This window comes from Natator depressus, chromosome 9 (assembly GCF_965152275.1).
Source record: "Natator depressus isolate rNatDep1 chromosome 9, rNatDep2.hap1, whole genome shotgun sequence".
In the NCBI taxonomy this organism is placed as follows: Eukaryota; Metazoa; Chordata; order Testudines; family Cheloniidae; genus Natator; species Natator depressus.
In genome coordinates this window covers 83,125,772-83,149,942 of record NC_134242.1, presented here as the reverse complement: position 1 = coordinate 83,149,942, position 24,171 = coordinate 83,125,772, and the positions used below count along the sequence as shown (strand labels likewise).

Here is a 24,171-nt window from a genome sequence, read left to right as displayed (position 1 = left end):
ACACCCCAAAGGAGAGAAGGCGCTGGTCAGGTATTTGCCACCTTACACACCGCCTGCAGAACTGACTGGCTGAACCTGCGATGCGACATGCTCTGGAGTTTGGGGAGGAAGGATTTGTGCTTGAAACAGAATATCTCCCCATGCTTCCCCAGGGATGGGTCTTAAAGTTACAAGGATGCTTTAAAGTTTTAAAAAGCTCAGAGATTTAGCCACATGACTCTCATTAAAGATAATGGGACCTTGTATAGCTAAAACCCTGTGAAACTGACAATTAGAGAGACCATTTCCTTGTGTTGTGGTTTCAGCTAAGATGCTTAGCAATACTCGGTTATGTCTAATGTCTCAGTTCTTGTGGAAATAAAAGGAGAACAAGAGAAGCATGCATACTCAAATATACTGATACACATTTTTGAAGTTTTCTTAATACCAAATATTAACTCAGTCACTTAAATTTAGAGGGATGGTTAGCCTGTGGTCAGGTCTAGGAATCTGCAAAATTATACAAGTGTGAAAGGAAGCTTTTGAATTAGTAAACTCCTTTGTTTTTTTTAAAGAAATATTTGTCATGCCTATAACTTGAACTAAGTGTTTTGAAAACTTATTACATACAAGAATATTCCCCAGATTTTATAATGCTATTTTTAGCCCTGAGTGAATTTTTATGGGTATGATCAACCCCTGACACTGGGATTCATAATGGAAACACAAGCGTGCTTGTCTGTCCAGCATTTTTTATGAGCACTATATGCTAAACAAAAAAAGGTCGAGGATGGAACATTATTTTGTGATTACAAAAGAAGACTGGAAGTCTGGATTCTCTGCTGTGCGGTTCACTCACTGCGTCTTTGGGCACATCAGTCAATACACCACTCTCTGCCTTAGTTACCTGTGTGAAATCCTGGCCAGTGGACGTCAATGGTAAAACATCAAGAGAGCTAGGATTCCACCCCCTATCTTTATCATTGGTAATTAAAATATTTATCTAACAGGGCTATTGTGAGGCTTAGCAAATTAACAATTGCAAAATGCTTTGAGATTCTTGGATGAGAGACACAAAGTGCAAAGTAATTTTAATAAACACAACATAAAACTTGAAGTCTCAGATGAGCAGCTTCCCTGCCTTGAAGAAAAGGCATCAGTGTCTGAGATGTGAGAATGGTTGGAAATATTTTAATATCTCTAAAATGCAAATAAAATATATTCCTAAATCAAAAATAAAATTGTGGATTGACCTTTACTTAGCGATCCATGAAACCCTCCAACAGTCATGGAAATGTAAAGCAAATTGTGACAAGAAAAAGAGTGCAGGAGAAATGTAAGGATGAGGTGAGCTGTAGCTCACGAAATCTTATGCTCAAATAAATTTGTTAGTCTCTAAGGTGCCACAAGTACTCCTTTTCTTTTTGCGAATACAGACTAACACGGCTGCTACTCTAAAACCTTTAAAAGTCATCACACTGCAAATGATGTTCTGTCAACCAGAGCTGAGACCAGTCTTGCATATGAGAGATATACAGGCCATTGGATGAGAAGAAGTGAGTGTGAGGAATGCCATCCTGGATATGCCTTGATTGCAAAGTGTTCATCTGTATCTGCCCTCCAATCTAATCTATTTACGACATTTATAAGGTGCCCATCACCGTAGTATCCTGGACATAATTATGGGCCTAATCCTACAACCTTTTCTCATGAAAATAATCCCATATGTTGTCAATGGGCCAATTTGTATGAGTCAGGATTTCTCATGTGAAATAAGAGCTGCATAGACGGTAGCCTTAGAGTCAAGTGAGCATCAGCATTATATCTAGCAGTCCATAGAAGTCAAAACGCTAATGAGAGCTTTTGCAGTGATATAACCAAGATGAGGAAGGAATTTTAGCTAGAATTTCCAAAAGTTCCTGAGAGCGTTAGGTGTCCTGTTTACATAGAAATTCTGTAACTATGAGGGTTGATCCTTGGGACAATTTTAGAATGTCTTGCTTTTTCCCCTCTCAAGTTCATGCCCTTTTCTGAAAACCAAATGGTTGAATTTATACCTGGTCTAATTCTGGACACAATGTATCTTACTCTCCATACTGCATCTTGTTCTCTGACAGAAATCTTTGATCTCCAATTTATCTTCTTTGGTTGTTCATCCACTGAACTTACTTTTGTAGATACATTTCCCAGTAATGTCAGGATGTTGACTTGTGTTTCTCTCTAATAATAATAATTAATCATAAATATTTTTCATTATTTGTTTAATTTTTGTTGAAAGTTATTGGAAGTTAGGTACCTAAATCTTAGGCCACTTGAAAATGCTGGTCTGAATCTCCAGTGGACATCATGTGATGAATGTTTGAAGGAGTTAAAATGGACCTTTCCAAGTCACAGTGTATGATTCCCATATATATATATTTATAATCAACTGATTTCACATGGTATATGGCTCTTGTACACAGAAAATGTATACAAAACTATAATACTATATGTCTAACAGTGCCTGCATAATTATATTATATTTTCAGAATGTACTGTTAAAAGTGGCATAAAACCTTCCTTGAAGGTCCATTTAAATTCTGGAATGAGCTTTTTTATACTGGTTCTTTTCCATGCTGCTGTCATCTGACCGAAAAAGGCAGAAAATGGCAAGCTCATGTGAACTCAATAAAAGTTCTTCCCTACAATCGAGATTATGGATTAGATACTGAGCTAGTGTAAATCAGTATTCACTTCAATGGAACTACAGCAACGTTCACCAGCTGAGGATCTGGCCACCTATCTGAATAGCAGTGTGGTGGGTCTCTGAGTGCCCCCTCGCATGGTGCAGGATGTTGCCTCTGTCTTCTGTGGCCCAGCCCTCTGGCTAAGTCACCTAAGTTCACACCCTTTCTGGGGTATTGTAAACAAGTTCAAACAAAACTGAACACTTCTCCTCCCCTCTGAGGCTACTTTTCCTCTCTACCTACATACTGTATCTTATAGCTTCTCTAGCAGGAGCCTACATTACCCCGTATGTAATGCTCTATGGGTCTAGAACCCAGGCCTGTTGAACTACTAGGTAGTTAAAATCCTCAGACTGCCACCCAGCAGCAGCCATTACTAGCCTATGCTCCACTTCTCATGACCCACTGTGGACACAGACCATAGGAAGTTCCGCCTCAAGGGTTTGACAGGCAGCAGCCCCAGGCCTCCTGATTGGCTCCCTGCCCTATATAAACCCAAGGGACATTCTAGGAAGTGTCCAGGTAACAGTGTTGGTTTCCTACAGTTGCTGTGACTGCTTGTGTTCTTGAACTTGTGGCTTGTTTTGGACTTTGCCTTGTGACTTGGACTCTGACCCTTGGTATTGACGCTGGCTTGAAACTGACTATGAACTCCTTGGCGACTCCTAGCCTCAGGTTTGCCCCTGCTTTGATCCTTGGCCCTGACTGCCCTCCTTAGGATCCTGACCCTGTAGTGAGCTGCTCCTGTAGTCTCTGTGTACTCTAATCCTGGGCTTCTCTCAGCCAGAGAGACCTGTCTCCTTTGCTATTTCTCCCATCCATGGAGTACCTTTAGTGTACTTATTATTTAACTATTGCCCTCTGGCTGGGAGCCAATTAGCTACTCTCCTCCCCAGGAGCAAACCATGACTAATAGGTTGCCTTGGCTAGCCTTTCAGCTTAAGAGTGCACAGAATTATGCTATGATATAGAAGTAGTTGCTGACTGGGGTCTCGTTGCAGCTGAGAGAGCCCCATCCAGTTCATCTTTCTCAAGCAAAACGGAGTTAGTAAGGAGGACTGAATAGGGCCCTGAATCTCAATTTCAATATGCTTTTATAAAACCATGATTAATGCTGCTAATCTTGTCTCTCTGAGCGAAAGCTGACAACACCTTATGTAACTCTTGCACAGAGACTTGCTGGTGTGAGAGAGCTTTTGGTATCCGAGGCACCCCATTTGAGAACAACTATCTACAGAGAGAGTTTAAAATAAAGGAGTTTTTCTTTATCATAAAAAACATTATAAGATATGTGGAGAAAACAAACAGCAAAGGACATAGTCACTGGTGGACTGGCTTTTTCAGTATTAACGGAACCTAGCACAACAAGAGTTTCTTTTATTCTTTCTACCCCAGCTCCCTCCTTGCCAGCTCCTGTGTGAACGTGCAGCAGTTTCCAAACTCAAGGCTGTGAAATTATCAGGCCTGGACCAAAGCCAGTACAAACCAATTTATTGGGGTCCAGCAATTAACTAAAACCTAGAAACCTTGATTAATTGTGGCAGTGCTCAGCAGGGAATGTTTGGGGTGGGGGGGGGGGGGAAATCAGGACTACACTCCATGCAGTGTCTCTGTTCCACATTCCGATTTACACTATATGTGTTAAAAAGTTTCCTCTATGTAACCACCTAGTTAGTATGTCTTACATATCTTATGTATAATTGTCAGTCTCATCACAGCTCGTAAACAGATCATTTTGTTGTCATTGAATTAATATCTTTTGGTAACCCACACAATGGGCTATATTCTTGACAAACTTTGTTTGCTAAACATTTCTCTGGGGAGTCTTCTTGGTGAACCAGCGCTGCACTGTTTCTATTCTATCCTGTAATGTTGTGTGAGGAAGATTAAAGGGTTGGTAGTTGGTCAGGTTTTGCTAGGTTAGATAAACAGGAAGCCGCATGCACTAAAAACAAATTTATCAAAGCAAATGTGTTGGTCTCAATGAAATCTCTGCAGAGACAGAAGGGTGCCCAAACAATTGGTCCATTTAGAAGTTGAGTTAGAAATCTTCTGTACAGCATAAGAAGCAATTGTAAGGTGTAAATGAGGTGTTAATTGATTTGATTATGGTGGCATCAGCAAATATTGTCCATATCATTGTCATAACATCTTAATTGAGAAACAGAACTCTCGAAATGAGATTTGTATTTACTTTCAGTAAATAAATTACTTTATACAGTGCAGACATCCAGGAAATAAATATTTAGATTCCTATTCAACTGTATTATATATCAATTTATATATAATACAAAGCACTGAATCTAGCTATTCCCTGATGTGCCTTTTAAATTAAGACTCTAATGGCTAATGGAGAAACAAATTGTCCAAGGATATAAAAATTTGTCAAAGTAGTCCTTAAAAAAAATAAAAACCCTGCATACAGCATGTTTGAGCTTTTCAGCAGTATTTCGCATCCTATTCCATATCCAACTGCTGCATTTTCACATTCTCATGTTTAAATAATGCATTACAGACAGTACTAAATCACATTAGGCAATGGTGATAACAGAGGCAATGCACACAGCATCCAGGCAAGTCATATGACTGGGTCTGTAGGGTGATCTGGGAAGTCCACTGAGGCTGGGAAGGGTTGTCTCCTCCAGTTTCAGTGTATCTATTAGGGATTTAATGGTTTTTTTTTTAAATATACTTGCAGTGGAAATGGGTTTGTTGGAGGTCATCGAACTGAATCTACAGTCCTTCACAAAGGCTGCCAGAAATGGCTGAGTTGCTGATGTTTAGCTGTGAATACCCAGCAGGGGTTCTCTGCAGGGCTGAATACAGTCAATTGTGGTATTTTTCTAAATATTAGTGACTCAGCTGTCTCTGCTTGTGAAGAGTTGCCAGGGTCACAGATGCAAGCAGACATCTCCTGCTCCCCCAATTCCTGGGGATGGGTGAAGGGAGGGGGTTTTAAATATCACCCTGAAATAAAGAGGAGAGGTGCTGGACCATATTCATTTGAGCTGTTTCTAATCTCCAAAACGGCTGCGTGATACAATCTTACGGCTTTGTGATTCCATGCGCCTGATCTCAGTGGGCTAGACTGTGCCACCCTTACTCACACTGGGGAGTACTTGCGCTTACAAGTAGCCCCACTGAAGTCTGTGGTGTGAGTAAGGGTTGCACAATGCAGCCCAGTAGGAGCTAGCTAACCATTCTCTCGCTGGGTAGCTCCGAAATAACCTCGTGAAAAATTGTTTGTTTAGTATCCTGTCGGGTTTTCATTCTGACCTTTGTTGGTCAGCTTGCTGTTTATGAAAGTGAGGAATAAAGAGCAGTGGTTAACGCAGATACGGCATAAGCAGGTTCTGGACAAGATTCACTACATAGCTCTGCCAGTACACATCAGCCCCCTACTATTACAGTCTTGAGCCCCACATGCAGCTTTGCCAAAGCATCTCAGTCATCTTAAACTGCAGCATCCCTTAAATTGCAATCCCCCGTGGTCTTCTGCTAACATACCTCAGTCTTGATCTGCAGCAGACAGCCTGAAGCTGGAAGTAGGGAATCCTTATGGACCATCTCAGAGCTGGTAAATGGTTTGGGGTAGTGCTCAGAGGCGGGACGATTTCCTATTTTATCTTTGCTCAATTTTTGCTGGCTTTAGGATAACTCTGTGAAGGTGGCCAAGCCCCAGTGATTCTGATTCCATTACAAATATCCTAATCCAGCACCTTTGGGTATAATGCTAATAGGTATATTTCCCCTTTAAATGACTTCAGGACAGCACACTGACTGCAGTGAACATGCGTTTAGCAAGCTTCCAGCAGTCTGGGAAGGCTTCTCCTGCAAGGTGTGGTGCTCTTTTTCCTGTGGGTTCTTCTCCTCTGTGGTGGGAAACCCCTCACTAGGTCTCTGGTGAGCCCTCCTATTCTCTCTCCAGCTTCCTGAAGCATATACCCTGCTTCAGACATGGTTTGCTGGTCCCAGTGTTTTCCAGGGAACTAACCCCAAAAGCAGGAATCAGGACTCTTGGGTTTTTTCCTCTATCATCTATTGCTCATGGTATGCTTGGGCAAGTCACTGAACCTTTCTGTGCCTCAGTGTTCTCCATTTATAAAATGGGGATAATGCCCACCCTACAGGGATGGTTGGATTTAATTAGTTAATGTTTGGATGTGCTAAATATTGGATATTAGTTTTAATAAGAGGCCATAGTCTGGTAGGGTGACAATGAATCCAGTTCAAGAGACCCATACAAAGCCCTCCAGGCCATTTTAAGCTCAATGAAGATTAGATACCGGGGAGGTGAACACCTTAGAACTGCTATAACTGAATTAAGGCCTGCACGGAGGTCATAAGTGTTGCTTACTCATTGGTGGCATTGGGGTGGGCTTTGACCCCAGGGAATGTGTACTGTTAGAATGATTCCTTTGTGAGTCTCTCTTGCAAGGTTTTGGTGACCTGGTAATTTTCCAGGCTGATGTCTCCTGGCTGGGGGATGACATGGTTCTCTGGGGGAAGCTGTGATTTGATAGGCTGAGGGGGCTGTTGGTTGCCTGAGTGGGTTTAGTTTATTTTTTCCATCTTATTTTAACACTTTATTACCTGCTTTTTCTTTTATCAGTGAATAATAGTTTTCCCATGACAAATACCTGCCTAATGTAAAAATATTGGACCTGATTCTCCTCTCCCTTACACCATGTAAATGAGGCAGGATTCAGTTTCAGTCAGTGGTGTAAAACTAGTGTGAAATCAGAATCTGATCCCCAGCTTTGGATGCTGTTTTCAGTAAAAGAGAGTAAGGACTGTAGAACTGTGTCCATACATATAAATGTCACAATTTAAACACATCCCTTGTAGGGATGAAGATATTTCTAGTGCATCAAATACACCTTGTTTTTCCATTGCCACCAAAAGCTTTTATAATTTCTGAACAGTATTCTTGGCTTTCTACTCATGCACGTTCCCACCATTTGTAATACTTCACAACTCTTAACAGCTAATCCACGATGGTTGATTGGTTAGGACACTTACTTTATTTGAGAGGAGAGGTGAGAACTCACTGATGAGCTCTAGCCCCTTTTCATTCACAAATATAAATCTCCTGTTGTAGACCAAGTATCCTAGGGACCTGATTCACCACTGATGTGAACAGGTGCAAGTCTACGGATACCAGGGGACTTACAGGATATGTCTACACTGCAATAAAAAACCTGTGGCACAGAGTCTCCAAGTCTGGGTCAACTGACTTGGGTTCATGACCTCAGACTGCGAGACTAAAAACTGCAGACATTGGGGATTGGGCTGGAGCCTGGGCTCTGAGATCCATTCCCCTCACACTGGGTTTCAGAGCCCGAGCTCTAAGGTCTATGCTGAAGTGTTTAGCCCTGCAGCCTGAGCCCGAGTCAGCCATGGCAGTGCTGTGGGTCTTTTATTGCCGTGTCAACATACCCACAGTCACTGATGCCATCCTTTTACTGCAATTTTTTTGACCAGCTGGTCACACTAGTAGGAGAAATACTTCAGGATCTATGACCCTATAACTTAAGTACAGGGAAATTCTTATGTTGCGGCATATGAATCCATTTGCAGCAATAAGACCTAGCTCTTGTATCACTTCTATATCAGTAAATCTCAAAGTGCTTTACAAATGAGGTAAGTTTCATTGTCTCCATTGTATAGAGGGAGAAACTGAGGCACAGAAAGGACAAGTGATTTGCCCAGAGTCACCCAGCAGACCAGGGCAGAACTGAGAATAGAAACCTGTCTTTTGAGGTCTGGTCCAGTGCTCTGTCCATTGGACAACACTACCGCTAGTTAAGCTTATTCCATAGTTAAGCCCATATTCTGTTCTTAGAGTCATCTGTTTTTTTCCAATTGATTTCACTATGTCACGTGCTTCTGAATCTCTTCCACCTGCAATTCTGGGGAGGGACACCCACAGGTGAAGCTACAATTTTGTTTGACATAATCAAGTCCTGCAGAGATCTTGCCATTGCCCTCCTTAGAGAGGAAATAAGAATCAGATATTTCAAGTATAAAAAACAAGCAGGAAAAGTATTTAAAAAGTGATCTGATATAGGAACCAAAATCACTCCTCAGTTGTTGTTGTTTTTCTTTTGCCATTCACCTTCAACATTTACGCTAGGGTAACCTTATTCCCAGGAAAGGATTAGCCCAGATAAACTCTGTAATGCAACAAATTGGAGTAATCTTTAATATTAAAAGTGGAGTGATTTTTTTCTTTAATATGGAGGATTGTCCCAATAAAAACACAAGTCAGAGGCCACTGTTACAAGATCAAGTCTCCTTTTATCTTACAGGGAAATTATGGCAGCAGGATTTTCATTCAGCAACTTTAAAGCTGCACTCCATGCTTTCATGCTAAAATCACAGCTCCTCCTAGGATTATTTGAGAAGATAGTTTCCCTTGGTTTCTTATTTTCCTCAGTCTTGAACTTGGATTCCTGATCCTAACCCAGCTCTGGTTATGACTGAGTGCTGGCCATCAACTGAATAACCATGTTTTTACAATCAGATTGGATCCTGCTCTTGTAACTTCAGACTAATTTTGTGATATTGATATTGTAGCTCTTAATTAAACTGTCAAGCATTTTATGTCTCGGGTAATGAACATACAGGGACTGCAAGGTTTTGTTCTTATATGGCTAGCCATCCAAAACATTCAGTATGTGTGATTAAAGTCAGTTAGTTGCACCAGATTGAAAGATGGCTCTCTCTTTGTGTTCTTTCCCATTTAACACACGCTAACACAATTCTGCACCTGTCTTGCTCCATGTAACCACAATGACTAATCCATGAGTGGCAGGTCATTCAGGATCCCCCATTAGTTGAGTCCTGAGCCACTCATTAGTTGAAGCCGCCAAACGGGCTGAAATATGTGTGGCTCTGCAGTTGATTACAGGGCAGAGTTAGATGTCAGGGTGATAAAAATATCTGTCCAGACTGCACTGCAGCCTCCTCTGCCACTATGTTTGGGGGTGAATTACAAGTCCTTGTTTTGCAAGTATAGACCCAGATAGAAATACTCTAATCACTGTTCACCAGAGCACATTTATGGCATCCTTCTGTGCTGATGGCTCAATATGATTTCTTTTTAGTTTGCGAATCGTGTGTGTGCTGGGGTTGTGTGAGGGGTGGGATGTTGATGTTATTGCACAGGCTCTTGCATTTATTTAGCAAGTTACCAATTGATGTTGCATTTTGGTTTGAGTAGAACTGGTTCCAATTTTTCATGAAAAATTGCATTTGGCAACAACTTTTCACAATTTTGGGTGTGGGGGGGAATCTCTCCTCTTTTGTTTGTGAAAAATGCTGTTCCTTTAAAATGTATATGTATATGCAACTTTATTGAACTCGTTACTAGGTTTTTGAGAAATAAAAATATAAATAACCATTTGACCTTGCTTTTGACTTTTTAAAAATCATGCCAAATTTTGAAAAAACTAAAAGTAGGGTCATTTCAAACACTTCAAAACAAACCATTTTGAAATTTCAAAAATGTTCACGTTGGGACCAACTTCAGATTTTATTTAAATTACATTAAGGCACCCAATGACCTTTAAGGAAAGGCCCCTAAAAATCCTCCACTCTGCCTAAAGTCCCTTTGCACCATTAGAGCAGCGTAAAGGAATTAAAGGGGCTGGTAGGGACTCCTGCACCCTCCCACCCAATGCAGAGGAATTCTATGTTAGTGTAAAGACAGCTCCTTCCCATCTCTCTATGGCCACTCTGGGGCCCTCAGGCAACAGCTGACCCTGGGATCACCCATAAAAGGGGATTCCCTACACAAGCGAGGCCAGACAGTATTAATTTTCCTGGGAAAGTCTGAAGTGGAGGAGATGATGAACTTGCAACATGGAGACTCATCCCAGCCTCCCCTTCTCCCATGTACATTTCCAAAACCTTAGTCCTTCAGGGGGTGTGGAGGAGGAAGTCAACAGTGCTGTGGAGATAGCAGAACCTCACCCCTTCTGTACAGGAGGGATAGGTGCTATGTAGAGGGTCCCTTATGTGCACAGATCCTTAGGGGATGATCTGTCACATTGTTCTTTACACTTGGCAATCATCTTACTAATGAGTTATGTGGGTCACTGGCATTTTGGGAGCACTATCTTAAGACAAAGGTATGGTCTAGTGATTGGAGCACTGGGCCAGAAGCCAGGAACTCCCGAGTTCTAATTCCAGCTGTGACACTGTGGCCCAGGACAAGTCACTTGAACTCTCCCAGCTTCCCCATCTGTCAAATGAACATAGTAAAGTATCTATCTCTTGGGGATGTTATAAGGATTAATTAGTAAATGTTTGTAAAGTGCTCATTACTGTTGTTAAACCGGTAGCTTCACTCTCTCAATCCCACAAAGAACTTGATTCACTTTTCTATATTTTTCTCTAGGTTTGAATTAAAAAAATCGGTCTCTGAAGATGTGGTTCATCAGCATTGAAATAACCACTCTGAGGTCTTGTTCCTACATGTGACTGAAACAGGGATTCTCTGTGCTCGGAGCTCTATATTCTCTAATAGTCTGCTGTAGAGAAAGACACCTTGTCTGTGTCTCACTGCAAAAGCTCCTAGTATACTTCATTATTGTCATAGCACGTTACTCCAGTTCTATCCATTTTCTCTATGGAGGGCCTAATATCTCTGGATATTTGGGACATGAAGTAGCCAGAGGAGGAGATAACATCTCGCTAATTATGGTCTTGAAATATCATACAGATCTTGGGCCTGAATCTGAGCTAACATTGGTCTTATGTCAGTAACTCAGCTACCTTCCATACAGTCTTACTTCTCATTTGCACCAGTCTGAGAATGAGCAAAACCAGACCCTCCTAATGTAAGTTCTTGGCCTTTTGTAAATTAGCCACAGGCTTAGAGGGTACTAATCCCGCTGTGGTTGCTGGTGGGACTCTTAGATCTTTCTCAGAACCTCAGTGACGACAGAAGATGGTTTGAAGGTGCATCAGTTTCTTGTATTAATTTGCTTGGCTGAGAGACAGCAATGAAAGAACAGCAGAGTCCCTCATGGAGGGTTATTTACCAGAATATAATATGACTGAGGGAAATGATCCTTCGAAAACTCTGTCCTGTAAATTAACCACTGTTTGGCACCAGTCCTACTCCAAATGAAGTCAATTGTAAAAGTCCCTTTGATTTAAACGGGAGCAGGATCAGTCCATCCAGAAGTTGTTGGGGCTTAATTTTTTTTTGAATTGGTATCTAAATGAAGCAGAAAAGTTGACAAGGAGTTATTGCTCTTTAAATGGGTGAGGGAGATGATAGCTGTTTAATGGGGTTTCATAGCTATGATATATTTTGAAAAAGAAAATTCATAGCTTAAGGTGTTGTTTTGACTTTGTGATTAAAGTTGGAGCATAAACATGTTACTTTCGAGATATGTCCTGCTAAGCTTATAATAAATATAATAAAATAAATATAATAAAAATGTAAAAAGAATTACCTTGATGAAGATGCCTCATTTAATTTTAGTGGCATTCTGTCAGTGGTAGCAAAAGTCCAGTAAATGGCTTTGTAATTCACCATATCACGAATTAACTTATTAAACAAACAAAATATGAAAAGCAAAGCCCCACAAGAATAGAAGGAGGCATTAACCATGAATATTTAAAACTGGACTCCTGTCCTGAGAGTTGCTGTTCCTACTCATGCAAACACTGACATCTAGTGGTGGAAAACATGTATTGCCAGGAAGCAATTACACAACAACTTGCTTGGGTTAGTGCACACATTGGGGGCGCAGGTCTTTGTTTCCAACTAACGATTTCCATCAGAACGGAGTAAACCGAGTAAACAGAGTTGTCTTGTTGTTGTACTGTATGGCGTACATTTACAAAAACACAACCAGCAGTGAGCATTGGTGAACTGGCATGTCATCAGGCTTCCAGGATGCATCAAAACATACAGGGCCTGGTTCTGACCTGTGGCACTGGTGTAAAACCAGAGTGACTCCATTGACAGTGTGTTTACTCACAATGTGGGGACCAGATTCCAGTCTCAATTACATCAGTATAAGATTGGAGTGTCACCCTGGTATCTGAGACTGGAATCTGGCCTCTATATTGTAAGCTAACACTTTCAGTCCCCAGAGCAACAGAAGACATGCTTAGACTTATCTGTATGCAATAAAATTAGAAGAGGTTAAGAGAAAACAACGTTTACATGGGGCAAGGAACCCCCCAACACCGTCCAGAAAAGATGCCTCCAGATATCAGATACATTGGGTGGGGCAGTGTGACAGAGAAGCCTGCACTCCCGCTTTCTGCGCTGTGCATGGTCTATGGATAGTCTGAGCATTTCAGTCTCCAGGGCTGATGCTCTGGCCCATTTTGCCTGCAATAAATTCACTAACATTTAAAATGACAGGAATAACTTTCTTTCCCCCTCAGCAGATCTAATTGTCTCCTGTCGAGCTCTTGGTAGCCTATAAATGTATTTAGGGACCCTTTGATCTTTCGAGAGGGGAAATAATTATTCTTTCACAATAGGATTTCTTTGGCTCACACCAGACTCCTGGCTAGTTATTTCAACAACCTCATGCAAACAGTATTACAGGATGATTCAGTGGGAGATTTGCCTGAATAAGGACCCCGCGATGGACACTTCCTTTTCCCACTTGCTCATGGGCAGTTCCCAGAGGTCTTGATTTTCCTGAACACGCTCGGAGCAGCATGATTCTGTGGATAAATCCTCTGACTGGGACTCAGGAGACTTAGCCTCTGTCCCTTGCTTTGCCATTCACCTGATGTGTGACTTTGGGCAAGTCACTTAATCTTTGTGCTGGTCCCCTCCACCTTTTGTCTATTTAAATTGTAAGCTCTTTGGGGACTCTCTCTTGATGTGTGTATATACAGTGCTTAGTACAATGGTGCTGCAATCTTGGTTGGGGCCTCTAAGAATTACTGTAATACAAATAATGAGTAAAGATAAGCACATGTAAATGTTTTGCAGGCTTAGTGCCTGAAAAAGTAACCATGGCATTTCCCATTACATCTTTTGCAGCTGGTGTCCAGTGATGGGCAAAAAAAATCTCTTCCCTCTTCCTTTAGGTTGTGAAAAGTCTGCAATCTTACCATTGCTTTCTACCTCATTTCACTCACTTGCCATCATTCCCTTATACAAGTGACACATGCCAAAGGGTGCTTTCAGATTAAGCCTTGTTTTTTGACTCGGACTGTAACATTCTGCTTGGATCCCCAAACTGGGTTGCCCTCTCTGAATCTTTCATCTGGATTTTTCAGAACAACCCAGCTGGACTGAACATGCTCTCTGGAACACTTCCACTTTTGAACAGTCCTTTCCCACAAGTACAACAAGCTGCTAGCTGCACCTGAACAAAGCTTTAGGAGTTGACCTGCTATGGAAACGTGAGTTGCTAACCCATCATTCTACTCACTAACTTAGTAAGCAGATGTTTATTATTATACAGCATAAGCTAAAGTAAAAATACACAATGGTGAATAAATGCATCATTCTTCATTAAGGATATCAGTAGATATAAAAATTGCCTAACTTCGAGAGGAATTCGTCTTCATTCACTTTCTTGTTATTATTTCAAATGCAGTCGTGTTTTGTTTTTTTTTCCTTTCAGCTCATGGTTCCTAAGCACATTCATTTCCTCTGGGGATTAGTAAATAAAATGTCAGTTGCTGAATTCCAGAGCAAAACACCCAAACTGAGAAAGTGAAAAAGAAACAGCACTTCAAAACGGGCAAACAAAACATGAGCCCCCTGTCATGATCTGCCGTTAAAGCCTCATGACTCTCCATGTGTCGTCAGTTGGCATATGCTACTTGTCCTCATTCAGTACCACCCCATTCACTTAAGAGAACTCATGGACATTTAATATATGGTAGTATGCTGGGATGGTGGCTTAGTCACTGATGGCCTTTCAGTTCTCCTCTATATCTAGGAAGGTATAAATGATCATAATAAGAAGATACGACGAATGCTCTTATACTGTGTATACTTTATTATTTGGTATCTGTATTGCAGTAGCACCCAGAGGCACCAGTCAGTATTGGAGCCGCCCGACCCCCATTTTGTACTAGTCTATTATATACACACTTATAGGAAGACTTAGTCCATGCCCAGATTCTGGACTTTAATATCTCACTGAGTGCCTAATGATGGTTCTGGATCAGTCACTGAGATGGCGATTGATGTACTGGACGCTTATGCTGTAACTATTGACTTCATTTTATTGCCTTATATTCCATTGGATCATGTGCGGTAGAATGGTGTAAACTACTCTTTCTCTGGTTCAATTATTATTTGGTATTCCATTGTTTAAGGTGGAACAACTTCAGTAGGAGAGATTGAGGGAGACCCAGATCAGAATATTCCATAGCTAGTGGCTAGGGCATTCACCTGAGAGGCTGAGAGGAATTCACTCCTCAGGAGGAGTGAGGACTTGAACCAGGGGTCTCTACATGCTGGGTGAGTACCCTAGCCACTAGTCGAATGACTATAAGGGAGGGTGTGGTCAGAGGCTGCCTACCAGATCAGGCCCCCATATGTGTCTTGGGCAGCTGAACACTTCTCTTTCCTGGTTTGTGAATTGCTCTGGGGCTTAAGAAGAAGGCGGCTGTCCAAGCACATAGTGAGTCTGCAGTGTGCAGTCCCAGAGGAGAAAAACATAGGGCGGAGTGAGTTTAAGCATCTCCAGGGTTAGGTGGCAGCTGAGCGGAATTTTGTGAGTTGTTATGGGACTCAAGTGCCTAAGTATCTTTGTGACTCCTACCCTGAGTATGTTCTGCTGTGGTTGGTGGATCAGTTAGCATCTATCCCTTTCAGACTCTGCTCCTCAGCCTAGCATAAAGCCAGTTGAAATTATACATATACACACATACTGTGTGAGGTTTTGCATATTTATAAGGTGCTGGTCACGATGGAATGTGGGTGCTAATAATTTTTGGAAATTGAGCAGTCTGTGAATGGCATAAACCAGAGGACAAAATACTCAGGCACCTGAGTAAACAGTCCGATTTTCCAAAGTGCTGAGCACCCAGCAGCTTAAATGAATGAGACCACTTGAGGGAGTAAAGTTACCACTCAAGTGCTTGTAGGCTAAAATTAGGCCCCAAATAAATTATACAAATGAATGGGTCATGCAGCAGCTGCACCACAGGATGTCGCTACGGAGCTAGCAGAAGGTATTGTATTTAGTTGTATTTTACAATCTTCCCTCCTACACTATTCCAGTACTTGCATGTAACTTAATCTCTTTCAACTTCTCTGACTTGCTCCTTCGCAAGGGAAATCATAGTAGGCACAGAAGAATTAAGAACTTAACTTTACTGCTCTGAGAAGTAGGATCGGGGCCAAGAGCAGACCCCCCGAACCATTTGCCTAAAGCACTGCACACACGCGTGTACAGAAGATGTATGTGCAGCGTATGGAACACTGTTCTGTACAGCATTTTGATCTTTTGCTGACCCTGTAGCATTGACTTGCAGTGAGATGTGGGTTCCTGGGTCACTTCTGAGGATGGGTCACTTGGGTGGTTCTGAAACCGTCACCCAGATTTTCAGGGGTATTTGGGTGCCGCGGTTGCCGATTGGCGCCTCTTCATCCAACGCCCTGAAGCAATGAAACATAGCACCGAGTGTGTCTAAATATGTACAACCGTTCGTGGCTGATTGTACAATTAACATCAAGTTTGCAGCCATGTCATTAAGCGCTCTGGTGTGCGTGTCTACCCCTTCCTCTGTCGGTACGTCTGTCCCGGCTAGTTAGACCGGAGGCGGGCAAACTACAGCCCACCGGACCCTCTTGCCCGGCCCGGGAGGCTACCCCCCGGCCCTTCCCCTGCTGTTACCCCTCCCCCGCAGCCTCAGCTCACTGCGCCACCGGTGCAATGCTCTGGGCCGCGGGGCTGCGAGCTCCCGGGGCAGCGCAGCTGTAGAGCCCGGCCTGACCCGGTGCTCGGTGCTGCGCGGTGCGTAGCTGGCTCTAGCCGGGCGGCGCGGCTGCCTACCGTGGTGCAGCCGCGCTGCCAGCCACCGGTCCTCCAGGCAGCGCGGTAAGGGGCCAGAGGGGTTGGATAGAGGGCAGGGGAGTGGCTAGGGGTCGGGGCGGTCCGAGGGCAGGGAACAGGGGGGTTGAATGGGGGTAGGGGTCCCAGGGGGGCAGTCAGGAAGGAGAGGAGGGGTTGGATGGGACGGCAGGAGGCAGTCAGGGGGCAGTTAGGGGCGGGGGCAGTCAGGGAGAAGGGGTGGTTGGAGTAGGGGTCCTGGGGGGGCAGTCAGGAAGGAGAGGGGGGTTGGATGGGGCGGCGGGAGGCAGTTGGGAGGGGGGGTCCGAGGCGGTCAGGGGACAGAGAGCGGGGGGGGGTGGATGGGGCAGGGTTCGGGGGGGGGGCGTCAGGGAACAGGGTGGGTTGGATGGGGTAAGAGTCCTGGGGGGGGCCATCGGGGGCGAGAAGCGGGGGGCGGAGCCGGGCCAGGCCTGGCTGTTTTCGGAAACCCGGTGCGGGCCCTCAGGCCAAAAAGTTTGCCCGTCCCCTGATTTAGACTGAAGCTCTTTGGGGAAGGAACTGCCCGTCTCTGTGTTTGTACAGTACCTAGCACATGGGAGCCCTCTTCTGGGTTGTCCCTACACACAACCATAATTTTTGGTTTTTTGGAGGAAACTACCTGTGCATCGAAAACATTTAACACAGCACCCAAGAAACCATACAAAGAATTAGGAAGAGGTAGATGGATTTATATTTTAATCATGAATTGTTTGAAAATGTCCCTTCCTATCGAGGCTTGTCTCAGAGTTCTGTCTGTACGCAGGCACACAGAGAGAGAAGGGTGTGTTTTTCCTCTCTAACAGCCTGTCACCCACAGGACTTGTACGAGAGAATAGGCCCAGGACATAAGAAAAAGGGACTGCCCTTTGTCACACAGCTCACGACAATCTCCACGTGTTATTTAAATACCTCGTCACAGGGGTGTCCCGCGGCTTCCGGTGCTACCCGGGCTCTTAACCTGGCTCAGAGCGGGGGCAGCGGGACCACTCGGAGCGCAGTTCAGCAGCCGGGAAGCGGTGGCAGCCTCCCGATCTACTGTTTGTGCTTTTCGCTCCGTGCCTCGCGGCTCTGAGCAGGGCTGGGCCGCTCCTTTCTTATTCCAAGCCGGCTGCGGCTGGGGGACTCCCGCTGTCTGGCTGAGATTCGCCCGGCCCCGCGGCCTGAGCCGAGCGGGCTGCGTCCAGCTGCGCCTCCCTGGCCCTGCCAACAGGCAGCCTCGGCGTGGCAGCTGGGCTCTGCACCTGCTCCGCAGGGCGGTGGGGCACGGTGCCTGCTCTTCGCCCGGCCGGCTGCAGCGGGAGCCCCCCTCCCCTCCCCGGGAGAAGAAACGGGGCCCTAAATCCTGGATGGGGTGGAGAAGGGAAACCGCCCTCCCCATCCCACTCCCGCTGGGAGCTCAGCCTGCAGGCAGCGAGGGGTGCGAAAAGCGCCCCAAGTGCCCCCCTTCCCTTCTTGGGGAGACTTTACCCAGGGCAGGGGGGTGAAATAGATCGACACCCCCCTCCCCTTTCTTGGCTTCTCTCCTCCTCCCCCGCCTGCCGCACTGGGGAAGGGGCTGGGCCGGGAAGCGCCCCTGCGGCGGGGCGGTGGATGGACTGAAAGCGAGAGGAACATCCCCCCGCCCCTGCAGGGGGCTCGGCTAGCCCCGGCTCGCGGGCTTCAGCGCAGCTCGCCGCAGGCCGCCTCCGGTTAGGGCGCCCGGAGGAGGCGATAGGGGAGCTGGGACCCTGCAGGCCCCTGGCGGAGCGAGCGGGACACGTGCCCGGCTGCCGGGCGAGCAGCCCCTGCCTTGGGACAGGCGCCTGGGAATCACGCCCGAGGCGCTTTTGGTTCCGTAGTGCCCAGTCTGCAGCAGGAAACACCCTGCAATCTAATGCCTCCCCCTCCCCGCGGGTGCAGATTTAAACACACAAATCCCCACCCTGCCAGGCTCCCGCTCGCCTCGCGGATGGGAAATCGCCTGCCCTTTGGCGCGGCGACTGGGAATCACCCCTTCTCTCCTCTCCGCTGGGCTGAGCTCAGAGGAAGGAGGGAGGGGGAAGGGTTTCACTTCCGCCTGCTTGCAGGAACCACAAGCCCCCAGAATATATTATAATAATAATCTAGATAATTTTTTTTTTTTTAAATAAAGAATCCCACCGGCCCGAGCAATGTGGAGCAGATGAGCCCTCAGAGATCCTGCAACGCCTCAAGAGAGAGCCGGCAAAGAAGCTGGAGCATCCCTGAGGAAGCGTCTGGGCTGCTCGCCTCCTCCTGCCAAGCGGCGACGGGCAAAGCCAGGGAGAGGAAACGCTCCCTCCCCAGCACAGAAAAGGCGAGAGAGAAGGTCTGTCATTTGCTTTGTTACCTTGCCAGCTTGCTCTGCAGAGCTCCGTCTGGGGTGGAAAAAAAAGGCAGCTCGTTTAAAACAAAGCCAGGGAGTAGATCTGATGCGGCAGTGAGGGGAGGGAGTCGGGGTAGCAACTGGTCAGTTTCATCACTTGTCAATTGCAAAACTCTCCTTGTCAGTTTCAGCGGAGGGGGACAAGCCTGTCTCTCTCTCTCTCCCCATATTTTGCCGGACCTGGTTAGTCTGAGACTCCAGGGAGCAGTGTCTGTGTGAAAAATGTTCTTGCGTGCGCCTGTCTGCTGGCAGTGTCTGCATTTGTGTGAGGAGGACTGGACGGGTGTGTATGTACACAAACTGAAGGCACTTAAATAAGCAGTGTAACTGGAGCCAGTGCTGAAGGGGGAATGGAGAGCAATCGCTATCAGTGCTTCTTAGAATATACCTGTGGGCCAGGTTGTCTTTAATCCTGTGTCAGAGTACAGTGGATGCACATGGCTGCAGTCTGGGCTTTACCTGTTCTACCGTACCAACATTGTGAGAATAACAATTATTTTGGATAGATGGAAATTCCCTGATTTTTTGATATCTTCACTTATTTTTTTTTACAACTACACACTCAAGGCTCACTGTGATTCTATTGTATTAGTCACTTTCAGAGTCTCAGGAAGAGAATAATTTTAATGGGGTTCTTTTAAACCCACTCACAACCTAAAACTCTCTCTGCGTTACCAGCAATTTCTAAAAAAAAGTTTTATTTTTCAGGTCAGGCAAAAATACAGTATCTTAAACCACTATTTTAGTAATGTTAGATTAAGATTTTGCTTTATTGTAGTGATGAACAGAATGTAACAGACATGTCATGTACAGGGATCATGAGGAACTTGTTTAGCTGAAACAAGTAGCAAACTAAAACTATGGGCCCCATGCTGCACCACTGAAGTAAAGGGAAGCTTTGCCATTGACTGTATTGGGAGCAGGCACTTTACCCTTGTTACTGTATTTACCCAAATTACTTTTAAAAAGAGGAAACCCAAATACTATATTTCCTGCACTGGCCACAATGATGTCCAGTGATGATAGTGAGCAGGGAGATCACTTTAGACTTCATGCAGTAAAATCACATACACTTAGGAGCTGATGCACAGCACTGACTTAACGGGGCTGGGGCAGACAAATTCGTCTTCCTTTTTCCAGAAGCAACTGATCTAATGAAGTACCCGCCCCCACTCTCATGTGGTGCCTAGTGGAAATCTTACTAAGGCTGAAATTGCTCTCCTTGCCAGCAGGACTGACAATTTCTTATCTGAGCAAGGTTTGTCAGGTTCATACAAGGATCCAGCTTGGGATGAGCTTATCTTAACCGAAGGGATCAATGTACTGGCTGACGTAATCACTGGTGTATATTTTTAAAAATAGACAGATCAGGTGAGTTAGCACAGCTATTGCTTTAGCCTTTTGAGGAGGAAAGCTCATGACCATTTCTTAATTTTGGATCAAAAAGATGCTGGTTGCAAGTGAATCTCTCTTTCATTGCTGCTTCTTTTTGTTTATTGTGGCTGAGAAACTTGAACACTTAGAATCCTGTGTCTTTTGTGGTAGACCAACACACAGGTAACTGGATCTTATGTGCATTGGACTTTGCTTGGAATAAAATCTTATAGAAAATCTACTCACCTTATTATTATTTAGGTGGGTAGCCAAGGCACAGATAGATGAAATGACTTGCCCTAAGTCATACAGGAAGTCTGTTACCGAGCTGAGAACTGACCCCAGATTTCCTGATTGCCAATCCAATGCCATCCCATATGCTCATGCTTCCTTCTACTTATGTTAACTTTATTGTGGATCTTCACCAGCTCCTTACCAAGTGCAGATGTGGTGGCTTGAGGTACACGAAGGTCAGTGGGCCTCCTTTGTTATGTTAGCTTAGGGTGACTATATGTCCCATTTTGGCCAGGGCAGTCCCTTTTTTTTAAGCCCTCTCCTGGCCGTCCGATTTTTTTTTGTCAAAAAAGTCGGGTGCAGTGTGGTCAGAGGAACATGGTGTGGGGGGGCAAGTGGAGATGCCAGCCCTGCGCAGGGAGGCAGGCAGGGTTCCAGCATGCGGGGAGGCTGGCAGGGTTTGAGCGACCAGTGACAACATGGGGGGAGGGCAACAGGGTTCCACCAAACAGCCGGGGCCAGCTCTGTGGGGGGCTCTGGAAAGCGGCTGGGGTGGGGGGCTCACATCAGCTCTGTGTGGTGTCCCGTTTTCCCTTTGGGAACTATGGTCACTGTAGCTGTTGTCAAAAACCACAGCCAGAAAAGAAGAAAGCTCATCAGTCTCTGATTTGTTGAGACATACAGAACAGGGAAATCAAAGGAATTCTGTAGTTGCATTTCTGTGGCCCAACATAACTAGTTATTCAACATAGAAAAAACAGGGTATTAGAACCCCAATCCAGTTTTTAAGCCAGAAAACTTTCATCTGTGTGCTGTTACATTACTGAGCAACAGCCAAGGCTCTCATAAAGTCACACTGATCAGTGACATACCATGGGAATTGGTAATGGCGTACAACAGTGTACTTTATTTTAACAATGGGATAGAGGAAATAATTATGGGAGCAGTGAGTTGGTGCAGGTAGGAAGTTTTCAACCAGTTACTCAATCTTACTCGTATCCCTCAGTAAAATATGAAGTTGTCTTGAAGATAGTTTGAGTTCAAGTTCTATACCATATGCACAGGCTTCTGCTTTATTTGTAAAACGGACTAAAATGACTATTGTTAGAAGTTCAACATTTGTAGCTTACCAGACTAGTGAATTCTTTCTTTCTTTCTTTCTTTCTTTCTTTCTTTCTTTCTTTCTTTCTTTCTTTCTTTCTTTCATAACTTTTCCTGAGCTGATGCCTGTGTGAAGTTGATTATAGTGATTATATCTTTAGTGCGACACTGGTAAAGAATCTATGTTGAGAAACCTAGAACTTGGTAGAATATGTTGAAGTGGTGTTCTCTAGTGGTGAGAGCTTGCATTTTCCTGAGCTGAAATACATTTTTTTGTTTTCTGCTTGTATTGCTAATCTCTGTAGGTCCCTTTTTAATATTATTTTTGTGTCCCTAGGGGTGTTTGCCATCTCTCCCTGTTCAGTAGGATTCTGTAAACATGCTCTTTGCTCCCTCTCCTGCAAGTATTCCTGCTGTGCATTGAGCACTCCCTTTAATACTACTGCTGCTATAATCAGCTACCCTTCCTACAGCTCTTGCCAGCCAATCTCAAGCCCACACTGACTTTACAGAAGTTGTCCCATAGTGGCTCACATCAGAGCAAACTGCCATTTAAAGTGAGCCTGTGTTTTGCTGTTAGGGGGTCTGAGCACAACAGCCAGGGAAGGGGGTGACTGGGTAGCCAGGGAAAGAGGGCTGGGAGTGGAGCTCTTGACTTGGCTCTTTTAATGCGCAGCCCATGGCTTCAGAAGAAAATGTATTATCTGTTTTTTATAAGTGATCCGCTCCAAGAGGAATCTAGAGAGGAGAGCCAGGGATAGTATTATCAAGACCATCCCTGCCGGTCACATCTATCTAGTCTTTGTGCCAGTGGAATCAATCCCACACTAAGCCTAACTTTATTTACCAAGTGCATCCTTATTTTGGGGGTATCTCTCCCTCAGTGGAGAGCCTTGTGTCCAATCGTTTAACCTAGTTATGGGGCTAGGTCTTGCCTCTACCTTTTAACCATGTGTAACTGGGTTGTTTGAGTCAACAATAGGTTTTGTGTAAACTGAGCCTTACTAATGATGTAATCACTCAGTGTCAGTTGCAATAAACCGGGAGATTGGAATTTATATAAGTGATACTTTCTCCTTTACACAGAGTAGTCTTCAGAGTTGATAGTAATAATGGTGATAAATCTTTCATTTACATTGTCATTTATCACAAAGAAGGCCAAAGTAATTGGCAGACCTTTACCCACCACTGAAATGCAGCAGTAGTTACACAGTATACAGTCAAATGATACAACAGGTTGGGACGGTTTGTAACCTCCACTTCTGTATGGTGTAGCAATGGCGCCCACAGCCTAACAGAAAGCAGGGGGTGAAACTTTTTTGCATCTGCTTTTCTGACTGGAGAGATATGAATATATATAAAATAGCTTCAGTCAGCCAGAGCATTACAAATATATCACAGTTCATGGTGCAGAAGCTAGGATAGCAAAAATTAAAATAAAAGAATCAAATTTTATTTGCACAATGTGAACACATTTTTAAAGGGGGTTTGATCTCCCTAACCAAATTCAATCTGAATATTTATCTATGCTAGCAGCACACATTAAATCTGAAATATTAAATACCTAGCTGCCTTGATTGTTTGTTCATATCTTACCTGGCTAAAACTGTGCTCCTGGAGAATTGCCATTCCTGAAGGTTATTTTTACAGAGGTTTTGGACTACACACACACACACATGCTTACAGACTACAGACTTCATGCTCCCTGGTATTTTTAAACAGATTGTCACTAGCTGGCAGAACAGCTGGGTGGTAATGTTCTGCAGAGACAATATTGGCCCTAAAATACCCCATGGCATCAATAAACATCACCTTAAATTATGCAGATAAACTACTTTTAGCTATTCTAAGACAGATATAAAACCACGAGTCTCCCAATTCTGTGTAGAATTAATAGCACTCTAGGGGCTGTTGACCAAGTCAAAGGCTTAACCCTTCGAATGGGGCTAGGCTTCCTGTAAGGGCCTTTCATTTTTATTTATTTAGTTAGTTCTGATCATTTTCCTTGTAAATTTTGCTCCATTGCGTCAACATCCAGAAGTTTTTGTCACTGCTGGGGGTTCTTAATCTAACCGTTGTCTCTGGCTGCAGGACCACAGTCTGTTGAGAGCACACCAGGATATACATGGTCGTTCCCTGAGTGGGTTAAGACTCTGAGCTGTCTGAAAAGTTAGCTGATGCACTGTTGGGGGGAACATTTGAGACGCTGTAAAGCTCTCCAGTAACGATGCTAAACATCTCAGGTGTTTTGCTGGGGCAGTTCTGTCTGTTTTCTTACTGAGTATTGTCTCTTTGCTCATGCACTTTATTTCATCACCTTGTCGGTAAT

The 24,171-nt window shown here is 44.3% G+C and overlaps 2 protein-coding genes across 7 annotated transcripts in view; one reads left to right on the top strand and one right to left on the bottom strand.

The window, feature by feature from the left end:
- CHRDL1 (chordin like 1) overlaps positions 1 to 24,171 on the bottom strand; it is a 160,571-nt gene that overhangs the window by 56,643 nt on the left and 79,757 nt on the right. The window lies entirely within an intron of this gene.
- PAK3 (p21 (RAC1) activated kinase 3) overlaps positions 17,730 to 24,171 on the top strand; it is a 196,947-nt gene continuing 190,505 nt past the window's right edge. For 2 of the 5 annotated variants that reach the window (XM_074962469.1, XM_074962472.1), the window contains exon 1: positions 18,519 to 19,076. The gene's annotated coding sequence lies outside the window, so the exon portion shown is untranslated. Of the gene's footprint in view, positions 17,788 to 18,392; positions 18,439 to 18,518; positions 19,077 to 24,171 lie in introns of those variants that run through there. The other 3 variants (XM_074962470.1, XM_074962471.1, XM_074962474.1) reach the window with 3 other exon arrangements.